This window comes from Narcine bancroftii, chromosome 3, assembly GCF_036971445.1.
Source record: "Narcine bancroftii isolate sNarBan1 chromosome 3, sNarBan1.hap1, whole genome shotgun sequence".
Taxonomy (NCBI): Eukaryota; Metazoa; Chordata; class Chondrichthyes; order Torpediniformes; family Narcinidae; genus Narcine; species Narcine bancroftii.
In genome coordinates, this window is record NC_091471.1 from 33,232,873 (window position 1) to 33,249,059 (window position 16,187).

Below are 16,187 nucleotides of genomic sequence, written 5' to 3' on the forward strand. Positions count from 1 at the left end.
AAGCTGCAAAATCATGTATGTATCGTTGCAAGGCATAAGCAACAAATTTTCTTCCTGATGTCTTACATGGCAGATAGGTTTTCATTGCAATCTGGATGTTTCATCTTTATTGAGGCCAGCTTATTTTTCCATATCTATTTAATTTGTAACTCAATTTAAGATCCTGTGGTGTTGTAGCAGGACAGGTGTTGGGACTGAAGCATTAGCAGATGCCTTTGGATTTCTGGTTCCAAACCATTCAATTAGAGACTCATTAAAAAGGACTTTTGCACTTTATTGATTTTTATTTCTCCCTGTATTGCACAGTCAGTTGGTTTACATGTCTTTAGTTGTTTCCATACGTACAGATTTTTGCATTACCAACAAGAGGCGATTCTGCATGGCCCGCAGGAAAAAGAATCTCAGGGTTGTATATGATGATATGTATGACAAGAAATCTGAACTTTGAACCTTTGACTTTTCTGACATAGTCTAAGATGGGATGGGTAAGCAGGAACCAATGGACCAGATTTATCTGTGTATGGATAACAAGGTCTTGAAACCAAAAGTAAACAAGTATGGTTACTGCCATGTGTTTTCGAATGAGAAGTTTTTTTGCAGAATATGAAAACTGTCCTGACCAAATGTTCCACTTCCTTCAATACCAGTGGGAACTTCAACTATAATTTTGGGTGTCAAATTCTTGGCTCTTGTTGCCAATAAGTCTAAGTAAATGTTTCACACTGTCCACTGGAAAATAGTTAGGATTAGAAGCCCATATATTTTTATTTGTACTGGGCAATAGGCTCTACACTACCTGACTGTTGATTTTACAGCTTCTGATCCTCTTGTAAACATCCAGCTCATTAAGCAGGAACATCGATGTTACTATTATATATTATATGCTGCTTGGCCTGCTGAGTTTCTCCAGTGTTTTTACTAAATCGCTGCATCTACAGACTTAACTTCTATGATGTTACAAAAAAGGGTCGTTGCTTGAATGATATTGGGCTTCAAGTTTAAGTTTAAGGTACAGTGAGAAAGTTTACTTTCCAAGAAGTCCAGCTTGTCAACCCATACATAGTACAGCAATAAAGACACAGTACAGAGAGCCAAATTCAAGTTGCAGAGAGTGAACAGTTAGAATGTAGCAACATTATTTTACAGGAAAAAAACATTTACCTCTAAACACAGTTATCTAAAAGAAAGGATACATGGGAATCAAGTGACATTACCTTGGAACCAGACTGCACAGCACCAGAGCATCCAAACACCCTAGTTCTTTAGGTTATGATAATATTTCATAAACAGGCCCCACGTCTTATGGAAGTTAGTATATGTTTAATAGCATGTCTGATTTTTTTTCTAAACTTAGGTAAGACATGATATCATTTAGCTATTGTGTGTGTAGGTGGAGTAATGTCCTTCCATTTAATCAAGATTGCAGTCTGTCTATCAAAAAAGTGAAAGCTAAAATTCTTTGATAATATACTAGATAAATTGTTTTGTTTAATTGAGAATTGTAAACATTGATTATATTATAGAAGGAGAAAAAAAGAGTAGAGAATTGAAATTCCATTTTTTTAAATGAGGGAAATTTTATAACTTCCTTGAAAAGAAATTATAATTTCTTCTTATGTTTCTTTTCTTTCATCCCTAGATGTTTTTTTTTTGTTATTATGTTTTGATACATTATTAAGAATGTGCTTTGAAGTGTTGAGATAATTTCTTAAATATAATTTCTATTGCTTTAAATATGATTTAAAATATTTTATAAAGAAAATAATTATGGACATGCTTTACAATTTATGTATGCCAGTGTTATACAGAATGTTTAATTTACTCTGTGTAACTGTTTATATCATTTTTTGAATTGTAATTTTTTGTTTGTATGTTCTTTATTAAAATCAATAAAAAACATTTTAAAAAGAAAAGAATTGGGTTTTCATTTGAACAGCAAAGTAAAACAAGGGAAGATAAGTAAATGGATGGAGGAGTCCATTTGTGTAAACATTGGAACAATCCTACAGCTGATGACCAATACCCCCAGTGAAGTCTGAAAACTAAAATCAATAAGTTACAATGTGAAGGGAAAGGCTTGAATGAAACATTAGCAGTGAGTTAGATCAGCCATTCTCAACCCTTATTCGGCTATGGCCCCCTTTGGACTCTCCTCAAAGTTTATGGGCCCCCCTTCCCTGTAAAGCAGTAAAGTTTTGATTTCTTCTGTACTTCTATCGAGTACATAAAATAAATGATTTATGTTATGTCAGGTGAAAAAAAACCCAAGGCTTTTACTTAGGGGCACCCATTGAGAATGGTTGGGTTCGATTATGACCAAGAGAGAAGATGATTATTATTTGTACATCAACAGCCAGTCTGGTGATATGCTGGGAGTTAGAGTTATCATCAGTAAATCCCCATCATCTGTATCCTGACAGAAACCATTATTCAGAAACTTCACAGGAACGGCCATCGAAGTATTGTAGCAAAGAAAGTAGTCCAGAGGCTCCAAATTCCCCCAAAACCTTATGGCCACTCACAAAGCACATGGCAGGAGAATGATGGTGCACTTCCATGAAAGCAAGTGAAACTCTGTTCACCTGACACTCTCAGGATTTTGCTAGTGTTGGACCAACAGATTATCCAGCCTTTAGATGATGTTTCATTGATACGCCAACACACTTAGTTAACCTCATTTTTATGAGATATTACACAGTAACTTTTCAGTTAACTTGGTAAGATTAAAGGGAAGGTGGGAAACAGATTTGGGTAAGTTTGAAGGAAAAGGAAGGGAGTGTGGGAACCAGAGTCCCAACAAGTGGAAGAAGAAATGAGGGGCGTAGGAACAGGGGCCCTTGTGAGTGGGTGGAAAATATGACAAACATTACCTGATAACCCAGATTTGAGACATAGGAATTTATGAAAGGTCAGATGGCAAAGTACTGAAGTTTTACCTTTGTTGGTAAGGAGAGCAAAATTATGACAAGAGCCTCTCATTTTAATAGCAAATACACTTGCTTGTTGGTCTTCAATGACTTGTGTGGGACCACACCCAGGTCCCCTTGACCAGCAACAATTTCTTGCCATTTAACTGCTTTTCGGATATATTTTCCAAAGTGGAGAACATGGTATTTTTTCCAATTTATATTGCATCCGAGATGTTTTCGACCCTTGCTCAACCACCCCTTCAAGCCCTTTATAACCTCTTCTGTAGTTATAAACCCACCAGGTTTAATCTTGTCAGGACATTTGGAAATGTGACATTTTGTCCTCGGAATTTTAACAAAATTTAAATTTAAATTTAGATGCACAGCATGGTAACAGGGCCTCCCATCCCATGGGCTCGTGCCACCCAAATGCCCCAATTAACCTATAAATCCCAAACTGCCCAGATGAAACTCAGGCAGAAATTTGGAAAATGTACAAACTCCTTACAGACAGTGCTAGATTCAAACCTGGGTCACTGGTGCTGTAGTAGCTTTGCGCTAACCATGTCACCCAACAGCTGAAGTAAAAATGATTTTCCTTTCATAAATCCATGTTGATTATGTGTAATCCTGTTATCCTTTCCAAGGCATTCTGTTAAAGGGCAGAATGTTTGGCGTAGTGGTTAACGCAACGTCTTTACTATGCCAGTGATCGGGTCTGGACCGGGCTTTGAGTCCTGTGCTGACTGTAAGGAGTTTGTACATTCTCCCCGTGTCCCTGCGTGGGTTTTTTCCGGGAGCTCTGGTTTCCTCCCATTGTTCAAAACGTACCGGGGATGTAGGTTAATGGGGTGTAAATTGGGCGGATGGCCTTGTGGGCCAAAATGGCCTGTTACAATGCTGTGTGCCTAAATTAAAAAAAAATAAAATTTTGTCCATCGTTTTAGCTTCCAGTATCTTCCATGCCATAGTCTACAAGATGAAGAGTTCTCTGTTTTCTCTCTCTTTTCCCATAGTGAGGTCACATTTGCCACCCACCAAATGTTAGGTATAGTTCCATTTTAGCAGCATGAAGAAAGGATGAGCTGGCAGGACCTTTGCCCATTTGCAGCATAGTGATGTGCTGACCTATATAAACCTACTCCACAACAACCTAATTCTCCCCTACCCCAAACCTATAACCTGTATTCTTCTTACATTCATTTGCCTATCTAATAGTCTTTTAAATGACCCAGTTGTACCAGCCTCCACCACCAACCCCGGTAATGCATTCGAGGCACCCACCACTCTCTGTGTAAAAAGCATACCTTTGAAATCTCTCCTAAACATTCCTCCACTCGCCTTAAACAGATGTCTTTTAGCATTAACTATTATTGCTCTGGGATAAAGGTGATGGCTCTCCATTCTCTCTATACTCCTCATAATCTTATAAATCCTCAATTAAGTCAACACTCATCCTTTGTCACTCCTGAGAAAAGCCCAAGCTCTGTCAACCTAACTTCATTAGGCATGTTCTCCAATCCAGGAAACATTCTGGTAAATCTCCTCTTCATCCTCTTGAAAGTTTTTACATCCTTCCTGTAATGAGGTGACTGGAACTGACCGAAATACTCCAAGTGTATTATAACCAGAGTTTTATAGAGCTGCTACATTACCCCACGGCATCATTTTACATCCACAGAAACCGGCCTTTTGGCTGAAATTTGTCCGTGCTAACCAAGGCGTCTACGTGAGCTCATTCCATTTTCCTGAATTTGGACCGTATGACTCCAAACATTCCCTATCGAATTTTTTTGAAACATATAGGCTTCTGAGGATTACAGTAGTAAAACACAAAAGTTGGTAGACACCGTGATTGAAGTAAAAGCAAAATGCTGGAGAAACCCAGTAGGTCAAGCAGTGGACTTTATATAGCAAAGATGAAGATACATAACTAATGTTTCGGGCTTGTGCCCTTGTTTCTGTATCTTCATCTTTGCCATATAAAGGACACTGATTGACCTGCTGGGTTTCTCCAGCATTGTGCTTTAACTAGGTTTATGATGATGGTCCACAGGATAGTTGCTGAGAAGATGAACAGGTGGCAGATGCACATATTCTCATTACAGTTAAGAAACACATGGACAAGTACTTGAATTGGTAAGGCAGAGTAGGTTAGGAACCTAATGTGGGAATTGGGATTAGCATAGATAGGTATAATGGTCCACAGCATGTCATCACTTGGTGATTTGTTATTATGCTACTTGCAGGAGATCACTTTGAAAGGCATAAATGTAGAGGGAGTTGAATGGAGATCCCGGAGAGAGAGAAGTAAAAAGCAATTCTTGAACAATGAGATAAAAACACAGCAGATGTTGGAAATCTGAAGTAAAAGGGGAACACTGAGAATACCCCACAACTCAAATAACGTTTATGAAGAGAGTAAAACTGAGTGAGCTTAGATAGTAATGATGTTTTATCAAAACTAGCCAACTCTGACATAAACCAAATGACTTAACTCACCGTTGAGTTCTCAGTGTGGCAATGCAGCCATGAGATGGTGTTCTTTAGACTTCATAGGAACAACAGAGAGATCATATTAGGAGAGAACTGGAACGTCAGGGAACAGGAAGTTTGCAGGGTCACCACTGCTGATTGAATGGATGAGTTCCACAAATTGTTTACCAGAACGCATTTGGTGCAGGATAGCAAATTGTGAGCATGAAATGCAAAACATCACATTAAAATAAGTACAAATAAATCATTGCTTTACCTGGAAGGATAGCTATGGTATCCTTGCATGAAAAAAGAATGATTAAAGGAGTAGATGTTGCATCTCTATGGTTGCATGAAAAAGTAGAATGGGAATGAAAGTGAATGCTGCTGGAGATGGAAGAGTGAATCAAGGAGTCAGGGAGGGAACAGTCCCTTTTGAATACTTATAGGGAAGGAGAAGATATATCTAGAGGAGTGATCATGTTGAAGATGACAGAAAGTATAGCGAATGACCTGTGGAGTTTGCACACTAGAGGGATGGAATGATGAGGTACTTCTGTCTTTACGCTGGGTGGGAGAATAGGAGGTTGGAGTAAAAATACAGGGCATAGAAGGGAACTATGGGAACTAGGTCAACAGTGGTGCAGGGAAAGTCACAGTTGAGAAAAAAGATAGATGAAAGTGTAATCATTGGAATAGATATGACAGAATTAGAGAAAGTGAGAGAATGGAATGGAGTCTTTACAGGAGGAGGTATACTCAAGGGAGCGATGGGATTTGTGGGGTTATAAGGGATAGTGGTCACTCACCTGCTGCCAGATATAACCATATAACCATATAACCACTTACAGCACAGAACAGGCCAGTTCGGCCCTACTAGTCCATGCCGTAGCAAATCCCCACCCTCCAAGTCCCACTGACCAGCACCCGGTCCATACCCCTCTAGTCCCCTCCTATCCATGTAACGATCCAGTCTTTCCTTAAATGTAACCAATGATCCCGCCTCGACCACGTCTGCCGGAAGCTCATTCCACATCCCCACCACCCTCTGCATAAAGAAATTTCCCTTCATGTTCCCCTTAAATTTTCCCCCTTCAATCTTAAACCATGGCCTCTAGTTTGAATCTCCCCCACTCTTAACTGAAAAAGCCTATCCACATTTACTCCGTCTGTCTGTCCCTGGAGATAGAGAAGACATGGAATAGAAGGGTCAAAGAAAGAACACATGAAAGTGATATCGAGGTGGAAATTTGCAGAAAAGGTGATTTATGGTCTAAAATTATCTCAAAAATGGTTATCATAGATAGATTGGAAAAAGAGGTGAGAAAGATGGACTGCGTAGATTTGAAATAAGGAATAGATCAAGTGAACACAGTTTCTTTTTCCCTGAGTCAGTGAATCAGTAACCTGAGTACATAGGTGGGGGGGGGGGGGGGGGGAAGGGAGATTAAATTTGAACCTGAGGGGTTAACTTTCTTACACAGAGTATGGTGAGACTATGGAGTGGTGGTGGGTTTAGGGGGATACAAGGCAAATGCAGACACGTGGGACAAGTTTGAGTGGACCAGTTTGGTCGACATGGGCAAGTCTGTTCCACACTTAATGACTCTCAATGATTCTGTGACCATTTTACATATTCCTCAAAGTGACAGGCTTAGTTGAATTCATGCAGGTCACTTACTAACCACAGAGCACCTATGGGATTACTTAAGATGTATGTGAGTGGAAAGAAAAAGGTTGAGAACCACTGCCATATATGTTTTTTTTAACTTGGACAAAGTAGATCGAGTTAAAGAACTATTTCAACATGACAGTTTTTAACCCAGTAAAGAGATTGGATTGGTGGAAGTCTATTTGGATTTCTGAGTGTTGGGTGGAGGTGTAATGTCTGGATGGCAATGGTTACGATGAGAATGTTGGAAACAGGAAACAAAATTGTCAGAAAGCATCAGCAATGTCATGAAAGTGTGAAGAGACTGAACAAAAAGAGAAAGATTAGATTAAAGGTAGATATTACATTCTGTCAGAGGAGAACTATGGATCTATCAGGTTAGTACTCCTTGTGGATCTTGGGGAGATGGCGGAAGAAGGTTATGTAGGGTTAGGAGACTATAGAGGGATGATCTCCTGAGGAAATGATCAGTGGTGATGGTAAGTGATGGAGATCCTGGCCCGGAATGAGGAGGTAGCAGAGACCCGACATTATGCTTCTGCCAGATAGAGATCTCCCTGCGCCCAGCCTTCTTTAGAGGGAAACCTTTACAAAACTCTTTCCCACATTATTCCATGCGAAGTTCCTGAGGCACTCAGTTTGACTGAATCCTGAAGACTGATGTCCTGCCCTCAAAATGGGCCAATTCTCCAGCTGGCATTAACCTCCCAGAGATGGGCTAGCTCTATCAAAGTGGTCCTTCAAGCACCACAAAGAAAACCCATGCTCCCATATTTCTTAGATTTAAAACCAGAGCTCAGTCGACTAATCTCTTCTTCTTATAGTATCTGCCCTCATTACTTTTCTTAATCCTGCTCATAAGAATCTTGACCTTTTACAAAGATTTCTAATTTTAAAAAAATGTATTGCTTTCAGGAAAGAATGGTGGAAGCAGATTAAATTATGTGGGTGGTGGAGTGACAACAGAGCATTTTAACTTTGTACCAGTAGCTGACAATGACAGAATAGACACTATTGGAGTGAAAAAGTTCACATTTCTACTCAATCCTGTCCTGAAGTTTTGTGAAATGCTACTAAGATGATAAATTTAGGCAACTATTACTTCCCAGATGTTCTACAGGCATTGAACATCCCAGTGAAGTCAGGTAATGTGAAACAAGTGTGGAAAGGATGCTTCCAGAAGAATTACACAAGATGAAAATATTAGTCACCAAGCAGAATCTATAGAATTATTGAAAGAAAATTAAAGGTACACTGTACACGCATAATGAATGAAAGATTGCTTGGGTGGTGAACCAGTTAAACGCTACAGCACAACTAGAATATCCATTCGGTTTCCTAAACAATGAGTTTATTCTTCATCACAAGATTATCTTTTATATTTGATGGAGAGATGAATCGATTTTCTTTATTCTTCATGGTATCTGCTTAGGTCAACGATAATTGCCTATCCCTTTGAACGGTATGGCTTGCAACCGGGCACTTTGAAGACAACAACATTGCCAACCCACCTTGTGACAGAACAGACTAGGTAACGGGAGCAGATTTGCTTCCCTGAGAGACATTAATTGCTTACAGCAAATATTTCTGCTGTTCCTCCCCCACCCAGGACTTTGCTCAAAATTTATGTGCCTCTTTCCCTGTGAAGCAGCCAGATTTTGGTTTCTACTGTACCTCCCACCACCAAACACATTAAAATATTTATGTTACATCAGGTGAAAAGAAAACAAGGCTTTTACTTAAGTGTGCAGTGGCACCCGGATGGGGGGGGGGGGGGGAGAGGCCCTGTTGATAATGGCTGCTTTACACCATTCTTCTGAGGCTGGAGGAGGGATCATTAATAGAGGGAGCGTCCATCACTAACCTAACTAGGACTGTGCTCGCCCATTGTCAGCTTTTCCTCTGCTTTGCTGCAAATACATCCCATCTTCCCCTCAGCTGTTTCTCTTTCTTTGATCACCCCCTCCTAATATTTTGGATTCCTGTCCTTCCTTTTCTTACTATTTTGCTGCAAAACAGAACATTATTCTGACCAAGGGCCAAGTAAAGGAATTATATTTACTTTCTGAAGTTAAATTCTAACAATGCTGCCAACAAAGCTACTGTAAAATGAAAGACCTTGAACATTGGAACCATCAGGGCATCAGAGAGACAAAAGCCACTTTCAGGTGGCCAGAATACCCCAAAGTAAAACCACCTAAAATACCCGAGTGTGGCTGTGGGGAGGCCACCTGAAAGCGGAGAACCCTGACCCGAGGAGGACTTACCCAACCCTCCTCGGGTAGGTGTATTCTCCGCTTCCGAGCGCTCCCCCCAGGCACCTGAAAGCGGGCGGGACTGCGGCCACAGTCGACGGGAGCCGGCGTTTGCTCCGTGGCGCCTCTCCCCGCTGCGGACCTTTCAGGTGCCAGAACAGCGCCTTCAGCGCTGCCACCTGAATGCCGCTCCGCGCACACCCGCAGCCGGCTCCAGAGCCGCATTCTCCCAGCTATGCCACCTGAAAGCTGCTAAAGAGGCCAGAAGTAATGGGATCATTGGGTACTGGAACCATCAAGGGTTGTTGAGTCTGGAACTTCAGGGGATCAAAGGGATGGCAAACATGCAACTTCAGGATTTTGTGTTTGGAGCACAAAGGGGTGGTAGGCAACTGGAATATTGGTTTAATTTGGAATCGGGGCTTGGTCAGTCTGGACATTTGTGGATTTGGGTCTCTGGGGTTTAGAGAGTGAAGTGGTGGGAGGTCCAGAAAATTGGGGGCTGGAAAATTGTAGGGCTGGGGTGCTGAGAACAGCTAAATGGCAGGGCTGGGGCAAAAGCTTGAAGGGATTGTCAATGAGGTGAAGAGATAGAAGCCATGTGGAAGAAATGAGAGATGGGACATAGGCAAAGAGTGGGATGGTTAGCCTAGAGGGACGGCATGGTTAACATACCAGATGGTGCAACATTATTACATCACCAGCAACCCGGTTGTGAATCCTGTGCAGTTTGTAAGGGGTTTGTAAGTTCTCTCCACGTCTTCTTAGGTTTCCTCCCACCCTTCAAAACATGCAGGGATTGTAGGTTAAATGGTTGTATTTGGGTGGCAAGGGCTCATGAGCCGGAGGGGCCTGTGACTGTGTATAACTTTTTTTTAAAAATTAAGTATCAAGGGACTTCCCTGGAGGTGTCTCAGACCATTGCTGCCTCAGTATAACATATTGCCCAGGTTTACCAAAGGGAGTCATTTTGAGGACAATGTCTAATTTCCCCACATCATACTCCCAAACAAACATTTCAGGGAGAGAGGTATCTTTCGAAGCACAACTTAGAAGGAAACCAAGTGGAAGTGTGAGGCAAATAACTGGTAACGTTCAGAGTAATGCAAGATTAACGAGGGATGGTCGTCACCATTTCACTCCAGGCAAAGCCAATGTCCAATCACAGAGAATAGAAACAAAGTCAGTTTATGAAAAACAATGAGCTTACCCATATGAATTTCTAGGTCAGACTTTTTTGAGTGTCCCCACGTCAGGTCTTTCTTGAGTAAAACATGAAAGTCTGCAGACACCATGATTGAAGAAAAAACACAATGCTGGAGAAACTCAGCAGGTCAAGCAGGGTCCTTTATTTAGCAAAGATAAAGATACAGAACCAACGTTTTGGGCTTGAACCCTTCATCAATGTACCTTCATCATTCCTTGATGAAGGGTCCAAGCTCGAAACATTGGTTCTGTATCTTTATCTTTGCTACATAAGTACACTCTTTGACCTGCTAAGTGTATCCAGCATTGTGCTTTACAGCTCTTTCTTGAGGTTTGTCTAACAGCCAAATGTTGACATTGCCCAAGCTATAGCTTCAGTTGATTCATTCACGCTTGACAGGCATGGCCTACTCTTTTCTAATCCTCACTGATTCTCTCCTGTTATTATTTATCTAATATCGTCCTAATAGATTTAGTAAAATTTTAAAAGGTTTGTATTGCTGGGAACCCAACAGATCGTGTTTCGCATAAATGTCATTATTCATTAATGGTATTTGATAGGTTGTTACAAATAATGAAATAACACATGTACTTTTTCATTATTTATTGACAATAAAACGACCTCCTAGTTACATCCTTCAATAGCATGGATTTAAACTAAGGTTTGTTAGGCACAGTGCTATGCTTAGTGATATTAAAATGTGTATAGCTCTTTTACATTTAAAACTAGGACACTGTAACAATCTCAATATCTTCTCAAAGTGAAGGCAAACATTTGAACTGTTTTCAGGGGAGATTATTGAACGGTAATTACAATTCAGTGATACGGCTGGCTTGCAGATGCACACTGATTCCTGAATTCTAAAAATACTATATATACAATGAAATATGGAATTTTATGAAGCTGTAATATCTACAGAAAAGTTAATATTTTATCGTATCATTTATATGAAAAAGATGTTAGCTACATTTATCCATCACATTGATTTGAAAACAAATATCAACTAAATGAAAACAAGGGGAGTTTATGAAAATAAATAAATAACTTTGAATGCATGCAATTGTCAATGTCCAATACTCACTCAAAGCTTATTCATTTAATAACAAGAATAAAATGTAATTGTGCAATTAAACAAATAATTACAAATTTTAGAGGTGTTTTAAAATCTTGAATAACTCATAGAATAAATTATTTTTCATCGGCCTTTGATAATCAATTGTTGCAAGGATTGTTTCAAAGAATGTCTTATTGTCTCAATCAGAAAGGATAAATTGACAGCACTGAGCAATGCAGAAGTGGTGTTTTCCTGCTGTGTTTTTCTCAATTTGACATGGGAAGAGATAGCAGCTGTCTATTTACATATGGTGTTTCTTTCCAAATGAGAAATCTCTTTCAGTGTAATTATTTGAATACTTATTTTCCATTAAAACAATTTTAGTTCAAAAAATCTCATTTGCACAATTCAAGGAAATAACCAGTGTATTCTTGTACTTATTTCTCCCCCTCATCAAAGTCCCTCTGTTAATTGCCATAGAGCTGTGTCATGCACATTATGGTATGGGTTACAGTACACTGCCTTATATACTGTAACTACTTCACTGAAGGATTGTGCCAGGCAGGCATTCGGGGATAATGTACCGGATATCATCTTGTGTATTCTCAACCCCTCTCAATAGTTATGCTGTAGTCAATGGCTTGGGTACTTTTTTCTTTCAGTGTGTCTAGAATTATGGCCAGCTTTCTTGATCTCATTTGACTCCTAGTTAAATTAAATTTTTTCAAAAGTTCTAATTTCTTGTTGTTTATAAATCCATGGGCAGGTTGGACAGACTGTCATCCTGCTCGGAAAAATCAATGCCACCTTGCTATGTGGATTTATCACAGTCTGTAGATTATGTTTGCTCCCTGGAATAATTGGGAATGAGTATGTTGAATTAAAAAATTTTAAAATTTAATATTTGTATTTTAAATTTAGACCTACAACACGGTAACAGCCCAATTCCACCCAATTGACCTATTTGACCTATAACCCCGGGCGTTTCGAATGGAGGTGGGAAACCCACACAGACACAGGAAGAACATGCAAACTCCTTATAGACAGCGCAGTCCCGATCGCTGTCAGTGTAACAGCACTGTGCCCACCACTACATTAACCGTGCTGCCCAAATTGAATTTTGCGTCAGATGTTCCTCTTGAATCATACTCATACTTGCACATGATCAAGCTTGTCATGCAGAGTAAATGAAGATTTTCTTCATTTAAAAGTTTTCTATACATGAATCACAGCCAGATATAAAGAGATGAAAAATCAATAACAGAACCATTACATGATGATGTAAACCCCAACCCCTTGCCCCCTAAATAAACCCCAATAGCAAAGGAAAAGAAAGAGGAAATAAAGTAAAGGCATAGAAAAAAAAAGAGAATAAAGTAAGAAAGAAGAATAGAAACCTGGGGTGTTTGAGGACCCCACCTCTAACCACATGGCATCAATCATTTATATCTTTTAAGAAGTTAACGAGGGTCAATGCTTAAAAACAACTTTGCCCCTTCTGCTCTGTATTGTTGACCAGCATAAAGATGAGGGGAGTCTAGGACAAGAGGCCACAATTTCAGGACAAAAGGGCATCTATATGAAACAGAAATTTCTTTAGCCAGAGGGTTTTGACTCTGTGAAACTTTTTGCCACAGGTGATGGTAGAAGCAAGGTTGTTGGGGGTATCTAAGACAGAAATAGGCAAGTATTTGATTAGTCAAGGTATCAAGGGTTATGGGGAGAAGGCCAGAGAGAGGGACTGAGTGATAAGGATCTGTTCATGATTAAATGGCAGAGCATGTCCGATGGGCCGATCGACCTACTTCAGCTCTTATATCTTGTGCTCCACTTTAAACCTAAAAAAGATAGAAATGAGTGCTTTCTACATGGTAACAAAAGAGAAAATATTGGAAATGCAGATCCGTTTTAGTTGCATCTACGAAGAAAGGAATACAGTTAAACTTTCGGGTCAAAGACAAAACTTTTTAGATCATGAGAACTGAGATGTTTCATGGAGTCAGGATGAGATTTTTGTAGGTTGATCATTGAACTGTCATGAGCAGTTACAGAAAATAATAAAAGGGAGTAATAGTCTGTATCTAGAAGAATGGAGAAAATATTTCATATTCATATTTATTTTGTATTTCCAGATGGCATAAACAGAGGCCAATCAACCCATATGTTGGCTTTTAGAACAATGGCATCAAGCCTATTCCCCACTCATTTTCCTGGAACCGATCCTCTCATACATGCCTATTAATACATCACTGATTTTACTGCCATCACTCACTCTAGGGCCTAATTTACCAACCACCGTGTCTTTTCCGACTGTGCAAGGAGAGCAAAGCACTCAGGGAGAATACACAAACTCCATACCAGAGATCAGAATGAGATAATCCATGCTCATGACCACCTGTCACATTGAGATATCCAGTGGCACCAACCCTCTTTTCAATCTTCTTCAGCATGATGCTGAACCAAGCCATGAAAGACCTCAACAATGAAGACGCTGTTTACATCCGGTACCGCACGGATGGCAGTCTCTTCAATCTGAGGCGCCTGCAAGCTCACACCAAGACACAAGAGAAACTTGTCCGTGAACTACTCTTTGCAGACGATGCCGCTTTAGTTGCCCATTCAGAGCCAGCTCTTCAGCGCTTGACATCCTGTTTTACGGAAACTGCCAAAATGTTTGGCCTGGAAGTCAGCCTGAAGAAAACTGAGGTCCTCCATCAGCCAGCTCCCCACCATGACTACCAGCCCCCCACATCTCCATCGGACACACAAAACTCAAAACGGTCAACCAGTTTACCTATCTCGGCTGCACCATTTCATCAGATGCAAGGATCGACAACGAGATAGACAACAGACTCGCCAAGGCAAATAGTGCCTTTGGAAGACTACACTAAAGAGTCTGGAAAAACAACCAACTGAAAAATCTCACAAAGATTAGCGTATACAGAGCCGTTGTCATACCCACACTCCTGTTCGGCTCCGAATCATGGGTCCTCTACCGGCATCACCTACGGCTCCTAGAACGCTTCAACCAGCGTTGTCTCCGCTCCATCCTCAACATTCATTGTAGCGCTTTCATCCCTAACGTCGAAGTACTCGAGATGGCAGAGGTCGACAGCATCGAGTCCACACTGCTGAAGATCCAGCTGCGCTGGGTGGGTCACGTCTCCAGAATGGAGGACCATCGCCTTCCCAAGATCGTGTTATATGGCGAGCACTCCACTGGCCACTGTGACAGAGGTGCACCAAAGAAAAGGTACAAGGACTGCCTAAAGAAATCTCTTGGTGCCTGCCACATTGACCACCGTCAGTGGGCTGATATCGCCTCAAACTGTGCATCTTGGCACCTCACAGTTTGGTGGGCAGCAACCTACTTTGAAGAAGACCGCAGAGCCCACCTCACTGACAAAAGGCAAAGGAGGAAAAACCCAAAACCCAATCCCAACCAACCAATTTTCCCCTGCAACCGCTGCAACCGTGTCTGCCTGTCCCGCATCGGACTTGTCAGCCACAAACGAGCCTGCAGCTGACGTGGACATTTACCCCCTCCATAAATCTTCATCCGTGAAGCCAAGCCAAAGAAGAAAGAAAAACAATTGAATCTAATTTCCCTGACTTTTTATGATCAGCTCTGATGAGAGAATATTACCATTCCTTCCGTCTCTCTCCACAGATGCTATCTGCTCTGCTGTTACCTCCTGCATTTTTTTTTATAAAGATTTCCACTGTCTGCACATTCTTGATTTTCAATGGCAGTACTAATTCTGTATTTTTTAAAATTTTGCCAGGAAGTTAATTTGAATTTGGAGAAAGCAATTTAAGGAAACTTTATTTTATTGGCATCCATGCTCTACATCTGTTGAATTGCCAATCATCTTGAGCAAAGCTATTTGAAAACTTTAAACACCAACCACAATTGGTCTTGGAAAGAACCTGTTTGCAGAGAAATTTCAGTACTGTTACATTATTGCAGTGGTCACAAGTTCATGAGGGGTTGACATCTGGTTTTGCCATGGAGTTGTAGGAACAAGAGGCATTTATTTGATTTGAATGCCAATGGCTGAGATCTGTGCCATTAAATTAGCTCCAGGGAACGTCCCTGTTCCAGAGAAGCTGCAGGGCTCTAAGTAATTTCTGAGAAATTACATGTTATTTCACTTCTGGATCACATTGATTCAGTGGGATAAATATGAACTGAAGATTGAACGTTTATCTTCAATATACTGCATATCTTATCTTCAGCTCTTTTCAAGAACCTCGTTCATGATTTTATTGTGCATCTCCAAATAATTTATCTATTGTTTTATATTATTCAAAATCTGATTGCACAAGTACAACCCAACGAAACAGAGTTCTCCGGCCCTCGGTGCAAAACATGCAGCCACATTGGAGGAAAGCAAATGAATAAATATTGTTTCAGAAATATTAGAATCTCAGATGGTTAGTGTGAGCATTTTTTTTGGTTGTTTAGCGTTCTCGCTGCCCATGGGCGGAAACTTTTCCTCAGTCTGGTGGTGCTGGCTCTGATACTCCTGTATCTCCTTCTCACTGGGAGCAACTAAGATGTGAGGATAAAGGAGTCTTCAATGATTTTGCGAGCCCTCAGACAACCATCCTG